Source organism: Piliocolobus tephrosceles, chromosome 15 (assembly GCF_002776525.5).
Source record: "Piliocolobus tephrosceles isolate RC106 chromosome 15, ASM277652v3, whole genome shotgun sequence".
Classification (NCBI taxonomy): Eukaryota; Metazoa; Chordata; class Mammalia; order Primates; family Cercopithecidae; genus Piliocolobus; species Piliocolobus tephrosceles.
This window is the reverse complement of record NC_045448.1, coordinates 37856394-37872348: the sequence shown is the minus strand read 5'-3', so window position 1 is coordinate 37872348 and position 15955 is coordinate 37856394. Positions and strand designations below refer to the sequence as shown.

The 15955-nt window shown below is 41.3% G+C and overlaps 1 long non-coding RNA gene and 1 pseudogene across 3 annotated transcripts in view; one reads left to right on the top strand and one right to left on the bottom strand.

Annotated features, from left to right (window-relative positions):
• LOC111545375 overlaps positions 1-15955 on the top strand; it is a 37219-nt gene that overhangs the window by 10746 nt on the left and 10518 nt on the right. Inside the window, exon 4 of one of the 2 annotated variants that reach the window (XR_002732423.2) lies at positions 11215-11675. The exons of the other annotated variant lie outside the window; for it this stretch is intronic. This is a non-coding gene — a long non-coding RNA (uncharacterized LOC111545375). Of the gene's footprint in view, positions 1-11214; positions 11676-15955 lie in introns of those variants that run through there. 2 annotated transcript variants of the gene reach the window in all.
• On the bottom strand, positions 14-1618 carry LOC111545374 (annotated as a pseudogene). Its single transcript, XR_003309551.2, has one exon. The product of XR_003309551.2 is annotated as a serine-threonine kinase receptor-associated protein pseudogene (transcript).

The window sequence follows — 15955 nt, the reverse complement described above, 5'->3', positions numbered from 1 at the left end:
ATTTTTGTTTGTTTGTTTGTTTTACAGGCATTTTATTTAGACAACTAAAAACAATTAGATGTTCAGAAGCATTGTACAATGAAAGAGAAATCAAACCAGTTACTTTATCATGTATTCCCTCTTCTTTACAACTAAAGCAAAAAATAAAATTTAAAACAAGCATTCTGCTTTAAGGAAAACAGTCAGAAAAATAAGCCAATATATTTTTCTTCTCCATAATAACATAAACAGTGACAAGAACCCTAACTGTAATAAGAGAAATTGGATGTTGGCTTGTATATAGTCATTAAAAAGATAACAGGCCACTGTACTACAAGAGGATAACTCCACCTCTCTTCATCTGATACTCTTGAGTTTTGACTTAAAGGTAACACCAAGTTAATTGTTCCAGCACTGGAGCTGATTTATTTTCCCCATTATTTACTGTTCTTTCTGCCTTAAGCAGAGAGTAACTCTGGAAGGCTGATGCTTTTCTCTGCTTGCTCGTTTTAGTCCATAAGTTGGATACTAACTGCGTCATATGATTGACCCTCAGGCCTTAACATTAGGAGTTGAAGAATAGATGTAATCAGAATTCTCTGAAGCAGTTTCTTCTCGCTCCTCTTCTGTTGTCTCTGGAAAACCCATCTTTGGCTCTGCCAGCTCACCACTCTTTTCTTCAGGAAGCGCACATTCCAAAGGCCATAAGTTTTTCCTACCACAGTGTGCCCTAGTCTCAATGTTCCATCTTCAGAACCACTGGCATAGTGTTCTCCATCAGGACTAAATCTCACATAGTGAATAGGACCAAAGCGTCCCTTGTAGGATTCGAATTCTTCTCCACGGTTATAATCATACTTACAAAGTTTAAAAATTTCACCACCTGCAACAAGAAATTCTTTCTCAGGATGAAGAGATGCAGAATTGATGGTTGCAGGAGCTTCAAAGGATTTAATTGGGTTCAAACTTACTGCACTATGAAAAGCAATAGATTGTCCATAAGTTATAACCAAAATTTCAGGAATATATTTTTATGTCACTAACAGACATATTAAAATGTAGAGATTTCACTTCTGTCATAGTAGCATGATCCCAAAGTCAAGCAGTTTTGTCATCAGCAGAAAGAATCTGTTTATCCTCCCTGTACCATAGGAGCCTTTTTTATACCAGAAGTGTGACCACTCATTTCCTTAGGTCTTGCTTCGGGTTTGTTCAAGTCATACATGCATAACAGTTTATCCTGTCCCCCAGTTAACAAATAATTACTATCCTGCGTGAAATACACAGGATATTTATGTATTTGACAATGTATTTATGAGCCAGGGTCATCAATTCATCTCTTGAGACAGCATCCCACACTTTGGCTGTGAAATCCGCAGCTACTGTAGCTGTTTTGGTGACATTCAGTGTTGTACCCCAAACAGCACCTTTATGACCCCAAAATGTTCCAATTCAGTCTCCTGTATCTCCCTGGCATAGCATAGGTTTACCATCTTTGCAAACGCTGATTAAGAAATACCCATAAGACGTGATGCCACCGAAGGCCAAATCAACCACGGGCCACTCGTGGCCAGAGCAGGTGAGTGGCGTCTGTCTCATTGCCATGGCGGCAGCGAACCCAGTGACCAGACTGACCAGCTGAGGGTCATCGTTGTCTTTTCTTTCCTCTGCTGCAGCGCCCTGGGCTCCTCCAGTCCCCCGCCCTGACCCGGGCTGGGCTGCAAAACAGGAGAAGGAGGACAATCCGGTGGCACTGAGGTTAGGAAAGGGTGAGGGAGGGGTCAGGGAGTCTGAGACAGGCAAGTAACAGTCGACCAGGGAGGGAAAGGGAGAAACTGAGTATTTTAAAGTACTGAAGGAATAGGGATGCCAGAGAAAAATGCATTTGGGAGAAACAGGACGCTATCCTTAAAGAACAAAAATGTGCTCAGAGGTCTGATCACAGGGAGAAGGGGGGCCTTCACGGCAGGGAGACCACTTGCTTAGAGTCTGATATTTGAGTTAAGTCTCTGTCTCCCACTGAACAGTAAGTTCTTGTTTCCTGTTCGCCAATATTTTTCCACAGATTATTATAGCGCTTGGTGTACAATAGTTGCTAAATGAATGTTTGTAGAATAAAAGTTGCATTTTGCTGGCTTCGCCCTTTTGCCCAGAGTCAGCCATCAATCACCTGACTAACGTGGGATTTGGGGCTGCTTCTGTGTACACGCTTTTCCCTGACCTCTGGCCTTCTCCTGTGTTATTTCTGAGGTGGGTACAAACCCCTACATCTCTGGCCTCCTGAATCACCAGAAGCCCCGAACAGAGGTGTACGTGGTATGGCCTTTCCTGGAGACAGGTCAATCCCTCATCCTCATCTAAGACTTCCTGGAGTCTGAATAGGCACTGATTCCAAGTGTGACATGCAGTTGTAGGTGAAGTCCCTGAGTCAGGCGCCGGGCCTAGAGGAAAAAGCAACATTGCCGTCAGAGGCCAACAAGCCAGTGGATTCCCATCTCTCTGGCCTGACCCCATGAACCCAGGCACTGGCCTCCTCACTGTTTCAGGTTTCAGTTTTTATAACTCTACCTTCTGTAATCAGTTTTATGATACTTCCGTATGAAACTACATTAAACATTACAGCTCTTGTGTGATTAGAGGGCAGATAGATAGAGGCTCAGAAAAGTAACAAAATCACAAAAAACCAAACCAACCAACCAAACATAGTTTGTTCTTTAACCAAGAGACTAAATTCAGGGGCCAAGAAAATCAGAAAGTGTCAAATTAGTGAAGTCTCAAATTGGCTTTCACCTAATTAAAATAGCAGCTGAAATTTCCCTTTCTATACAGGGCATTGTCAACAGAATTTTTAAGAGTGTTGGGTGCCTGATCCTCAGAGCAGGCTGAAACACCCTCCCTGGGTTTTGCTGACACAAATGCAAAGGCTACCAATGCCAGGTCTTCGAGAGGAAGTGGGAGGCACTGGCTCCCAAATGGTAAAGTTGGTGAGACTTATCTTTCAGAAAAATGCCCCATTGTTGATGTTTTATCCTTTGATCCAATATTATTATTCTCCCTTTTTTCCTCTCTAGAAATAAACTATTTACTCACTATTTACCTCCTTTACCCAAGGCATGCTTGTGTTTTTTAAAGTTAATATTTAATTGAAAAAGGAATCACTGGGGGTACAGTGGGAATTTTGTCATATCAAGGTGGTCTTCCTGGAGTCTCTCAAACCCTCCAAAGAAGCAATCACCTAATTCACATATGAACAATGACAGGATGGCCAGGGGAGATTCTGAAATTTTCAATGTTTATGAAGGAGAGTGGATATTCCTTGGAATGAATGTTTGTTGAACTCAGCAGAGATGAACTCAGACTGTGGGGGAAGCTTGATTGCAGTACTCAACCAAACCTAGAGCCTGGGGTTGCAGAAATGCACGAGGAAGAGTCCTCATGCCATGGGGTGAGCTGTCTACACCTGGGCAATGGCATTTTAGAATCAAGGGGCTGATTGATACTAAATTGAAACAATTCTTCAGTCTAGACAAGGTAAGAAAGCAGGCCAAAATGTGCTTTCAGAATTATAGGCATTATCAGAAATACACTTCAAGAAGGTTTTTTCCTCCTAATAACACTGATATTATAACATGTTTTTTTAGGAAGTGTCACTTTGGTTGGAAGATGTTCCTAAACCAATTTCTGAATCTCTTTCCATACTGGCTCTAGTTCTGATGCACACAGAGCTTCCCTCAGCTTTTGGGCAGAGTCCATTTGAGACACATGGTAGGATTGGGGTCTCCATGCTTTAGCTCCTGTTCTCATTAAAGTAGGTGACAGTGAAGCCAAGTGTGAAAATGGCAACATAGCTCCTATTTACCAAGCACAGACTGCATGCCAGGCACACTGCTAAGTATCTTGTATATTGTGCATATTTTTTGCAGGTTTATTGACATGTTATTGATGTACAATAGATTACATATGTTCAACATGTACAATTTGATTTTACATATGTATATACCAATTAAACCATCACCACAATCAAAAATGAACATATCAATCACCCCAAAGGTTTCCTGATGCCCCTTTTTGATCCCTCTCACCTCTCCCTGACCCATACCCTCAACCTCAGACAACCACTCAAATGCTTTCTGTCACTATAGGCTGTATTTTCTAAATTTTTATATGAACGGAATCATGCAGTATGGCCCCTTTTTCATCTGACTTCTTCACTCACCGTTATTTTGAGATTTGTTCATGCTATTATGTATAATAAAAATAGTTCATTCCTTTATATTGGTAAGTATCTCATTGTATGGATATCCCACAGTGTGTTTATCCAGTCACCAACTGACAAACATTTGAATCATTTCCGGATTTAGAGCATGTTAATTAAGCAGGTTTTAAAACTGAGGTAGTCTGTTTCCTTCAATCCCTAGAATGAAGTTCTAGAAAACACACTTTCTGAAAATAGCCAGGAGTCCAGAAGTCAAATGGAACCTTCTTCAAAAGACCAACCTCTTTCTATTAGCAGTCCAGGGATCCAGATGCTTGCAAATGTCCAGTGCAGGCTGATCTCAGAACACTCATCACAACAGATGGGTACTGATGGCTGAGTACACGGTGCCCTGGGGAAGCCTGAGCCCAAGGCACAGAAGCAGGCAGAGTCCAGTTCCCTGGTTCTCCAGCACCCTTAGGTACAAGCACACCATCTTGCCCCAGTTTTGGAATTCTTCAGAACCAGAATTGCATCCAGGTCTCTTTTCATTAAAGCACTTCTAATTCCCTCACTCAGCCCCAGCACAGGATGGTGGGAGTAGAGGAGGTTCTGGAGTAAGTCACCTCGTGGACATGGGCAATAAAGGGATGATGCCCGTGGGAGGTAGGGGGAATGGGAGGCAAAGCTCCACGCTGGAACTGCTGCTGAAGAGCGTGGGGGAAGAGGCCTCTTCTCTGGCAGTGATCCCAGGGGCTGGTGGTGCAGGATGCTTTCACAGCAGTATTCAGGGGACCATGACACTCCACAGGTTCAGCTTAGAGGACATCACATCCTCCATGGCCTGGCCTACAATGATTGGCTTGTGGCTTTTAGTTTTCACACAGTCACACCTCAGGGTGAGCCAGCTCTGCACTAGGATGCACTGCTTTGTCTGCAGCCTCACAGACCTGAACTGCACTCTCATGCCCTGTGCCCCAGTGCTGGCTGGGCCTTGGTCCTATTACATCTTGAACTCAAGATAATACGTCAGTGGGCAGGATTCACACTCAGAACCACCTTGAAAGTCTGTGCTGTTACCACCATGTCGCAGAGGTAGAAGTAGAGGTCCGTATAAACAACCTTTGGGTAGCAGGTGGTCAGTTAGGCAGGAAAAATAATTCTGCTACATTATATGTATCAGGAGTATATTGACAGGAACATGTGTGTTGGGAATATATATGTCAGGAATAGCATGAAGAAAGAAAGGCCTTGCCAATTCTGAGCAAGCTACATCACACATCTTGCTAAAGTTTTTGCTGTATGGAATTGGTCATTTTAGAGATGTCAGTTACCTAGCACAAGAATTGCAAAGAACAAGGTTGTCCATGGAAACCCTTCCTAAGGCAGAGAACTATGTGTTTAAGAACAGGGGCTCAGCAGCAGATGCCTAAGCTACACAGGCTTGGGCAAGCCACTGCCCTCTTAGCGTCTGTTTTCTCATCTACAAAATATGAAAAATAACTGAATTTTCTTCAACACTTATGAAGATGATAAATGTTGAGAGTTTAATACTGTGCCTATTGTGGTAAGAGCTCTGCTCCTACTTTCTCTGCCTTCACACTTCAGACTGAAAAGTCACCCTCAGCAGCTTTCTGGGGACCACAGAAGGTCAAAATGACCCCCTCTGTGGATTCCTAGAGTTTTCCAGAGGAGGGAAACCAGAAGTCAGCTCTGCTCAGAACTGCTCCCGTGAGATATTGGCATGTGGATGAAGGCTTATTTGTTTAAATCTATGGGGACAGATATGAAGGATTTAGTCTGGGCTCCTGGAAATTCTCTTTATAAGACTATTTATACGGTACCCAGAACAAGGTTTTTCTTTGCGCATGTGAATAGAGATTACTCTATTAACATTGATAATCCACAAGGCAAATTGGATATAAAGTGAGGATCGCTTTGTGCTTGTTTTCCGAGAGTGAAATATTCCTCAATGGCAGGCTTAACTCCCTGGGATATTCACAGTAAACATCCACACACCCTGCCCCACATGCACTTACACACATACCACCTAGATTTTCTAGAAGACTTCTGAGATACTCTCCAGAGAAAAAACCCAGATTTGAGTCCTTAGGACAGGGGGTTCTCCCTTCACTGATAACACATTAAAATTTTAATAATCTTTTCTTACCCTCTCCCTTGTGCTACCCTGTTTGGGGAAAATGTAAATTAGTACAACTTCCATGGAAAACAATATGGATATTTCTCGAAGAAACATTCAATCTAGCAGTCCCAGTACTGGGTATCTACCCAAAGGAAAAGAAATCATTATATCCAAAAAAATACCTGCACTTCCATGTTTACCACAGCACTATTCACAATAACAAAGAGATGGAATCAACCTAAGTGTCCATCAATGGATGATTGGATGTAGAAAATGTGATATATATATACACACTATGGAATACTACTCAGCCATAAAAAAGAATGAAATCATGTCTTTTGCAACAACGTGGATGGAACTGGAGGCCATTATCCTAAGTCCTAAGCGAACCAATTAAGACACAGAAAGACAAATACCACATATTTTCATTTATAAGTGGTATCCAAATAATGTGTACACATGGACATAGAGAGTAGAATAACAGATACTAGAGATTCGGAAGGGTGAGAGCATGGGAGGGGGTGAGGGATGAGAAATTACTTAATGGGTACAATATACACTATTCAGATGTTGGTTGTGCTAAAAGTCCAGACTTCACCACCATGCAACATATCCACGTAACAAAATGGCACTTGTACCCCCTAAGTCTAAGTCTAATATATATATATTTTTTTTCTTTTTCTTTTTTTTTAATGACTTACCAAGTCACTCAGACCTCAGCAAAAGATAGAAATTGCTGCCCTTAGTGATACAATCAGATCTCACTCCCATTAATGTTGCTGGTCTTTCTTCATATTTTTGGGTGGGGAGAGAGGGCCTCATTGTTATGTTTCTGACAGCTAATCACTTTCTGTGCCCTCTGCCAGCTTGGTTACAATAAGCTTCCTCTGGCAGCCCATCTGGAAGTGAGTTCAATCACCTGTATGTGGGTGAGTGTATGTATATGTATTCTATTTCCTTTTATTAACATAGGGATCATTTCTCACCTTGTTTTCTAGCTTTGCAGCCAAACTGAGTACAGGGCTCTTATTGATTTTTGTGGCCTGGAGTTGGGTTTCTTTCAATGAAAATGAAACTTACTCAGATCTGTCCCATGGAGCATGGAGCAAGCAGAGAAATGAGCCATAAATTCAGGTGTACCCACGTATGGGCTACAGTTGTATTTTGTTCTTTCTTTGAGTACAGGCCAAATGTTGCAGTTGGGCTTACACTGGCTGTACAGGGCTGATTTGTGGAGCTTTTGCTATGAAACATAATTTCCATTATTCACCCTACTCACATGAGTTCTGCTAGAAAAAAGAATTATCACTGTGGATTTGAGTTTACTAGTTCTGAGACCAGTAAATTTGAAGTGGAGAGGCATGAAAAGGGGGAGGTTTCTACTCTATCCCCATGTGTTTATCATTGCTGAGCACTTACGTCTTAGGGAAGGAAGAAATGTTCTTATACTGGATTAAACTTTGCAAATAGCATTATTGTTCTATAGACCAATAGGGTTTCATTTTTAAAGTCAACTAAATTGACAACTTTTGGAAAGGATTTGAACTGTATTTCTGCTATTTCTGTTAGACAAACACAGCTGAATGACTTCTTAACTCTCTTGTTGGAGTGTTGGACTTGGTACCTTTATTAAAGGCCACTGGATTGAATTGTTATGTTCTAGGGATGGGGTGTGACCTAATGGAATATCCATATATATGAAGGGAGAGTGGATTTCTTATTTAGAATGAGACAACCAACCAGCCAACTCCTGAGGTTGATAACATGACTTTGGCCCTTCTCTTAATTTCCAAAGGGATTAAATTCCATAAAACCTTTTAACCTCAGAGTTTCACATGTTGAAAGAGCAGAGCCTGCAGGGGTCGCTCATTTCCAGTATCTTTCTTTTAGTTATTTTATTTTATTTTTTTGATGATATGAAAAGACGGCTGACTGATTGTTTGCTATTTTTAAATAAAAATTCTGTGAAGAGAGTCAAGGTAGAATTTCCTCTTCGTATTTTGTTTGCTTCGTTTCTTTCCACTTCTCTTTGCTCATCTTGCCAAAACTAACGTTTCTCTATGACTTTGGTATGCTTTATCCTCTAGCAGGACTTTTGATCTCTAAAGATTTAAAGTTTGGAATAAGCATTGGTGGCCTTGAGTTTGCAAAAATATTTCTTAAGCTCCTTAATGTCTTGCTTTTTTGAACATGCCGTTGCCCAATAATGTGTCTTCCCTTATGTAAGTCCAATTAATCAATTCAATACAGTATTGGAAAAATATCAGGTAAATTTGGAACAGTATAGCTAGGCTGAAATAAACTTTTAAGAAGTCATGAATTCACTGTAAGTGACTCTCAGAACTTTGCATGTAGAACTGGCTTAGGAATCCAGATGGGGCCCTGAATCAAGGAGAGAGTATCTCTCATTCTTAATTCTAGTTGCTATTGGTTTAGCAACTCTTTTTTGTTTGTTTGTTTGAGACGGAGTCTCTCTCTGTCGCCCAGGCTGGAGTGCAGTGGCCTGATCTCAGCTCACTGCAAGCTCCGCCTCCTGGGTTTACGCCATTCTCCTGCCTCAGCCTCCCGAGTAGCTGGGACTACAGGCGCCTGCCACCTCGCCCGGCTAGTTTTTTGTATTTTTTAGTAGAGATGGGGTTTCACCGTGTTAGCCAGGATGGTCTCGATCTCCTGACCTAGTGATCCGCCCGTCTCCGCCTCCCAAAGTGCTGGGATTACAGGCTTGAGCCACCATGCCCGGCCTGGTTTAGCAGCTCTTAAGGAAGCATGATTATCTTTCCTTTTCCCCAATTTGTTGTTCATTCTCCTTCAGAGGAAAGGTCCTTCTCATTTATTGATTATTGTGGAGCAACTTAAGCACAAAACCAGTAAGACCAATGTTCATAGCTAATTTCCATGTGGCTAGCACCTGTGTTCTGTTTCAACATCTGGGCTCATCTGTGCAACCACCTGCAAATTCAGACCACTGATCATGAAGTAAGTTAAGTGTGTGGATAAAGCAAGCAGATTCACTTCACTCCTGGAAATCTACTGTGTTAGTCCGTTTTCATGCTGCTGATTAGAGACCTACCTGAGACTGGGCAATTTACAAGAGGTTTAATTGGACTCACAGTTTCATGGGGCTGGGGAGGCCTCACAATCATGGCAGAAGACAAGGAAGAGCAAGCCACATCTTACATAGATGCCAGCAGGCAAAAAGAGCTTGTGCAGGAGAAACTCCCCCTTATATAATCATCAGATCTCGTGAGACTTAATCACTATCAGGAGAATAGCACAGGAAAGACCTGCCCTCTGTGATTCAATTACCTCCCACCAGGTCGCTCCCACAACACATGGGAATTCAAGATGAGATTTGGGTGGGGACACAGCCAAACCATATCACCTGCCATCAAGGAAAACTATGTAGTTTGAAAGTCTTTGCCAGGTTATTTTGAATTTATATTAAGGATTATATTTTTCTTAAGTACCTTGTGAAAAGTTTTTAAAAGTACAATTATAGGAAAATGGGGCCTACTTGATAACATATAAGGGTTAGGTCACTTTTTAAAGGACATAAAGCAGTTTACTTTTGCTGAAGTAGCAAGGTCTATAGTTCCTGAAGTCCTAGAATTCCCTTATTCTGATAAGACTGGGTATTTAATGGTCAAGGTTCTGAGTTGCCAACAACAGAATCCATTCTGATTAGTTTAATCAGGAAGGGGGTTTATTTAAGAATATTAGGTAGATTACAGAAAATCAAGGAGGGGCAGACAGTAGGCTCTGAGCCATTCAGGAACAATTCCTGGAAACACCACAGGAGCTTCTTGAGCAAATTTTCCTTTGCCACTATTGCTTTGTACCAATGAGGAAACCAGGATGGATACCAACAGCTTCTCCCAATTCTGATCTTGAAGATCTAGAGGGCTCCATCATATCAATTCCTCTCCATGCAGCCAATTCCTTGGGTTGCTCATTTCCAAAATCTAAGACTATCATGGGTAGATCTGATTGGTGGAATCTAGGTTATCCTAGCTACAAAGGAGTGTTGGTATGGAAGATTTCTAGCTTCTACCTTGGGCAGGTGCAACTTATCATGTGGGATGTTACTAAAAGGTAGAGAATATATCATTAAAATTAAAACCATTTATGTTTCAAAGAACACCATGAAGAAAATGAAGACAACTCCCAGAATGGAAGAAAAGCTTTGAAAATTATATATATGATAAGGGTCTTGCATTTCTTGCCTGTAGAGGAATCTTACAACTCAATAATGAAAAGAAAAATAACTGAATTAAAAGTAAGAAAAGATCAAAATATACATTTCTCCAAGAAAAGATATACAAATGGCCAAAAACACCTGAAAGATGCTTAACATCATTAACCATCAGGGAAATGCAAATCAAAACTGCATTGAGATACTATTATGAATGCACTAAGATGGCTATAATAAAGAAGCCAGATAACAGCAAGTGTTGGTGAAGATGTGGAAAAAGTGGAACTCTCATGAATTGCTGGAAATGTAATGTGATGCAGCCACTTTGGACAACAATCTGGCAGTTCTGCAAAAGGTGAAGCATAGAGTTACCTGTCAGCCAGCAATTGCACTCCTAGATATATAGTCAAGAGAATTGAAAATGTAAGTCCACACAAAACCTTTTACATCAATATTCATAGCAACATTATTCAAAATAGCCAAAAAATGTAAACAATCCAAATGTCCCTCAGCTAACTAATGAATGGATCAACAAAATGTGTATATCTATACAAAGGAAGATTATTTGGTCATAAAAGGAATGAAGTACTGATATATGCTACAATATAGGTGAACCTGGAAAACATTATGGTAGGTAAAAGAAGCCCATCACAATGGACCAGATATTGTATGATTTTATTTATATGAAATGTATTCATTTTCTAGGGCTGCCACAACAAAGTACCATAGACTTGATGGCTTAAACAACAGAGATGGATTTTCTCACAGTTCTGGAAGCTAGAAATCTGAGATCAAGGTATCAGCAGGGGTGGTTTCATTCTGAAGCTGCTCTTCTTGGCTTAGGGATGGCCATCTTCTCCCTATGTCTTCACATGGTCCTCTCTCTGTGCCTGTGCCTAATCTGTTCTTTTAAGGAATGAGTTGCATTGGATTAGAGCCTACTTTGGTGACCTCACTGTTACTTAATTACCTCTTTCAAGACCCTGTCTTCAAATACCGTCACATTCTGAAGAACTGTGAGTTAGAACCACAACATATGAATATCAGGAGGACACAATTCAGCCTTTAACAATCTGTAATAGGAAAACATATAGAGACAGAAGATTAATTAACAGATGGTTGCTGTATTAGTCCATTTTCACACTCCTGACAAAGACATACCTGAGACTGGGCAATTTACAAAAGAAAGAGTTTAATTGGACTCAGTTCCACGTGGCTGGGGAGGCCTCGCAATCATGGCGGAAGGCAAGGAGGAGCAAGTCACATCTTACATGGATGGCGGTAGGCAAAAAGAGAGAGCTTGTGCAGAGAAACTCCCATTTTTAAAACCATCAGATCTCATGAGACTTATTCACTATCATGAGAACAGCATGGGAAAGATCTGCCCCCATGGTTCAGTCACCTCCCACCGGGTCCCTCCCACAACATGTTGGAATTCAAGATGAGATTTGGGCGGGGACACAGCCAAACCACATTATTTGCCTAGGACTGGACAGTGGTGGGAGATTTGGGAGATGATGACTAATGGGCCAAGGTTTCCTTTTGGGTTAATGAAAATATTGATTGAGGTAATGGTTGCAAAATTTTGTGAATATACTAAAAGCCATTGCATTGTACACTTTATATGGGTGAATTGTAGGGTATGTGAATTAAATCTCAATAAAGCTGTTACACAAAAGAAAAAGATAAGGAGGGGGTTCACAGATATTAGGTCACCACAAGTAATCAGTGTCTATTACAGGAGATTGCACTACCTTCAGCTGAGCAATTAAGAACAAGCCAGGAAATAACACCCCATGGTCTCCTGGACTAGGCTGAAGTGTCCCCTTTCCTCAGCTTGACATGCCTGGTGGGAGCATTGGCATTGCAGCTGTTTTGCCACAATGCCAATATCCTTCTGAAATCTTTGGGAACAAGGGAACTGGTTGTGACCAATGTCACAGGATGCATGTGACTGCCCTGGTAAGCACCCCTTTCCTTAGCCAAAGCTCTGAGTACATCCCTGAGAATCTATATATGGTAGAGGAGGGAGAGAGGTTCTCAGAGACACAGTTTTTTCAGTCCTGGAATATTTGTATTTTCCAGTTAAGTGGGCATTCATTAGCCACATAACACCATTTTGGTCAACAGACTGCATATTGGAAGTTTGTCCCAGTAAAAAATACTGTATTTTTACTGTACTCTTCCATGTTTAGATACATGAATGCTTATCATTGCATTACAACTGCCTACAGTATTCAGTACATTCAATACATGTTTAAGTACCCTCTATGGTGTTTACACAATGATTAAATCATCTAACAATGCATTTCTCAGAACATATCCTCCTTGTTAAGCATTGCATGTCTGTACTTTGAAAATGTTTAACCTAGAAGGGCATCTCTGTAAGATTCAACAGAGCCTGCCCTGGTTATTTATTTTGCCTTTTTACAGCATTATCCCTTAATCCCTGTTTGGCTCTTCTGCATTACAAGGCCTCTTACTCATCTCCACTGTGGACTTCCCTCAGACTCTAGTCACTTGCTAATTGGCTTGAGATTTTTTTCCTTCTTGTGAATTTATTTGCAGTGTTATCATTGCTCTAATAGAAGTATGTATAGGAGAGAGTACTTGGTAGTGGGTGGAGGTGGAGGAAAAGAGTCAATGAAAACTTTTTTAGAGCAGAATATTTTGGATTTGAGAGTCTTTCAAGATTGATGGGGAAAGAGAAGGGAACATGGGGAGACGTGGAGGAAGAGGAAAGAACCCTCCAGCTACATGAGTAAAGTCACAGGGTACTCGACATAGTCCAGAGCACAGGGGCAAATGTGAATAGTTTGATTTGGCTTCAGTGTAGGCTGCAAAGTGGGAATGGGGCAGGAGGTGAACCTGGACAGGTGGGCTGGGCCGAAGGAAAGCCCATAGAGCCAGGAGAGCAGGAGAGAGGCTGTCTATGCCAGCTGTGTTACAACATACCCTTAAAGCGTAAGTGGTGATTAAACTAAGAGGTTGGTAGACATTTTTCAGGGACTAGCTTCTTTTGATTCATCCTGAAGTCTGCTAAATTATTCCAGAAAATGAAATCCAGGAACTCTTTTGTGGAGCAATGCGGTGAAATGGGCCCTCATGAGTATTCACAACAAGTATCCAGATAAGCTTGAAATCCATGTAGATAGGTAGAGAAGGAAGCAAAGAGGCAGCTTGAGAGCTCCTTGGTGAAAGGGAAGAAAAAGCCACATTCCACTGCCCTAAGCATAAGTCACGGATGGCTCTGCCCCAAATGGCTTCAGGAAAACTAAATCCAACCAGCAGAGATAAACCAAAAGTGACTGCAAATGTTTTTGGCAAAAGTTTTAAAGGATACTCTCCTAAGCCAGTGAACCCACTTCTTCCTCTGGATTCAAAGTCAGACATTTTAGAGCTAGAGGCACCAGTCATGACAGATGATCAATGCTTCTTCCATCCATCCATCATTAATCTATCCATGTAACTATCCATTCATAATCAGGCCTCTGAATCCCTGGATTCTACATAATATAGTCCACACTCCTGACTTTTGGTTGGAAATACACGTGCATGCACACACACATACACACATGCTTTTATTTTATAATGAATAAGTGAATGTCTAATGAAAATCAGCCTTCTTCATAAGTACCAAGGGAGTATTTTCATATCAGAAAACATTTAATGACAAGGACAACATCACCACCTCCTCTGAACATCCTACTTATGAACACTCTTACTTCTTAATTAACCTCCCCATTTTCCAGTAAATAAAACCTTTTTTCCTAATAGAACTCCCCCATGTCAAGTTTTGGGTGTCTGGAATAATTTTTAACGACTATCTAGTTATTGTATTTTAAACTCCTCCCCCAAATCTAAGTGATAAATGCCTCACCATTTTTTTCAGATACACACCCCAGCTCTGATTCAAATCACAGTCCTTCACTCATAGTCAGGAACCCACACACCTGGGAGTTTGTTGAAGAAACACCACCTTGTGTCTCTGCCCATCTCAACTCCTGTCATCTCTTAGCAAAGCAATCTTGCTCCCATTTATGACTCCTGTTCTACATCATTGCACTCCCTTGTTTGGGGGAAGTGGACTTAGTGGGACAATTTTCCAAGTTCTATTTTGAGAAAGGGGCAAGTTCATTAACTTTGATCAAGATGGGATGCGGAATGTTGAGTGATGTATTTGGCAAATCTTTACACTGGTATCTCTCTTGGAATCCTGAAAGGATAGACATACAAGAGAGTAGGGGGAGAGGAAAACTTTTTATGATTTAAAGAGGCTTTGTTGAGAACATATTTATGTGTTTGACCTTCTCTCCCCTGGTACAGTTGCCCCTCGTGGAGACTCCCCAGCCCTCTGTTTATATCATTCACAGGATGTGCTCCCTGAAATAAGCTGAGTAATATCCCCCAAGATGTCCATGTTCTTATCCCCAGAACCTCTCAATGTTGCCTGATGTGGCAAAGGGGTCTGTGTAGATGCAACCAAGTTAAGGACATTGATTGACCTGGGAAGATTCTTCTGGATTATTTTGGTGGGCCCAATGTCATCACAGTGGTCCTTATAAGAGGAACACAGGAGAAGCCCATGTCACACAGAAGTAGGAGATGTGATGATGGAAACGAAAGGTTGGAGTGATGCAGGGAAAAGGTCACAGGCCAAGGAAAGCAGGCAACCTTCCTTCAGAGGCTAGAAAAGGCAAGGAAATGGATTCTCCTCTAGAATCTTCAGAGTAAATCAGCCCTAATACTTTGACTTTAGCCCAGAGAAACTGCTCTGAGATTTCTGACCTCCAGAACTGTAAGAGAATAAATTTGCACTGGTTTAAGTCACCAAGTTTGTGGTAATTTGCTACAGCAGCCACAGAAAATTAAAACACTCCACTTAATGACATTTCCACTCATAAATCTGTCTCTTTGAATAGAGACCACAAGCTCTTCTATATCTCCTAGCACTGGGCACCGTATCAGTTAGTTCCTTCGGAATGCAAGAAACAGAAACATTCCAATCAACTCCAATAAAGGATGTTCAACAAAATGACACATGAGAAAGACAGGAATTGGCAAAACTGTCCCAGCAGCTGCCCTGCTAAGCCTTGTGGCCACTAGAATATCCTGTAGCAAACAATGTTAGTTTTGGTCATTGGGCAGAAAGGTCAGTAACACAGCAACATTAGTGGCTATTCTTTTAGATGTGTGAGTCTGTTTTTATGAGTCAATTTCTCTTTCCCCTACTACCACCAATTACCCAAGGGAGTATTTTCATATCAGAAAACACTTAATGACAAGATCCTATATCTATTGTTTAAACTCTCTTTAAGAAACAAGGTGATCTTTTGATCCATCACCACCCAGACAGCAAAGCTGTCTCATGAAACCAACTTTTCTGTGATGCTGGCCAACCTATAGATAGATGGCTGTTTGGGGGCTGGGTGCTGACCCCTGGTTC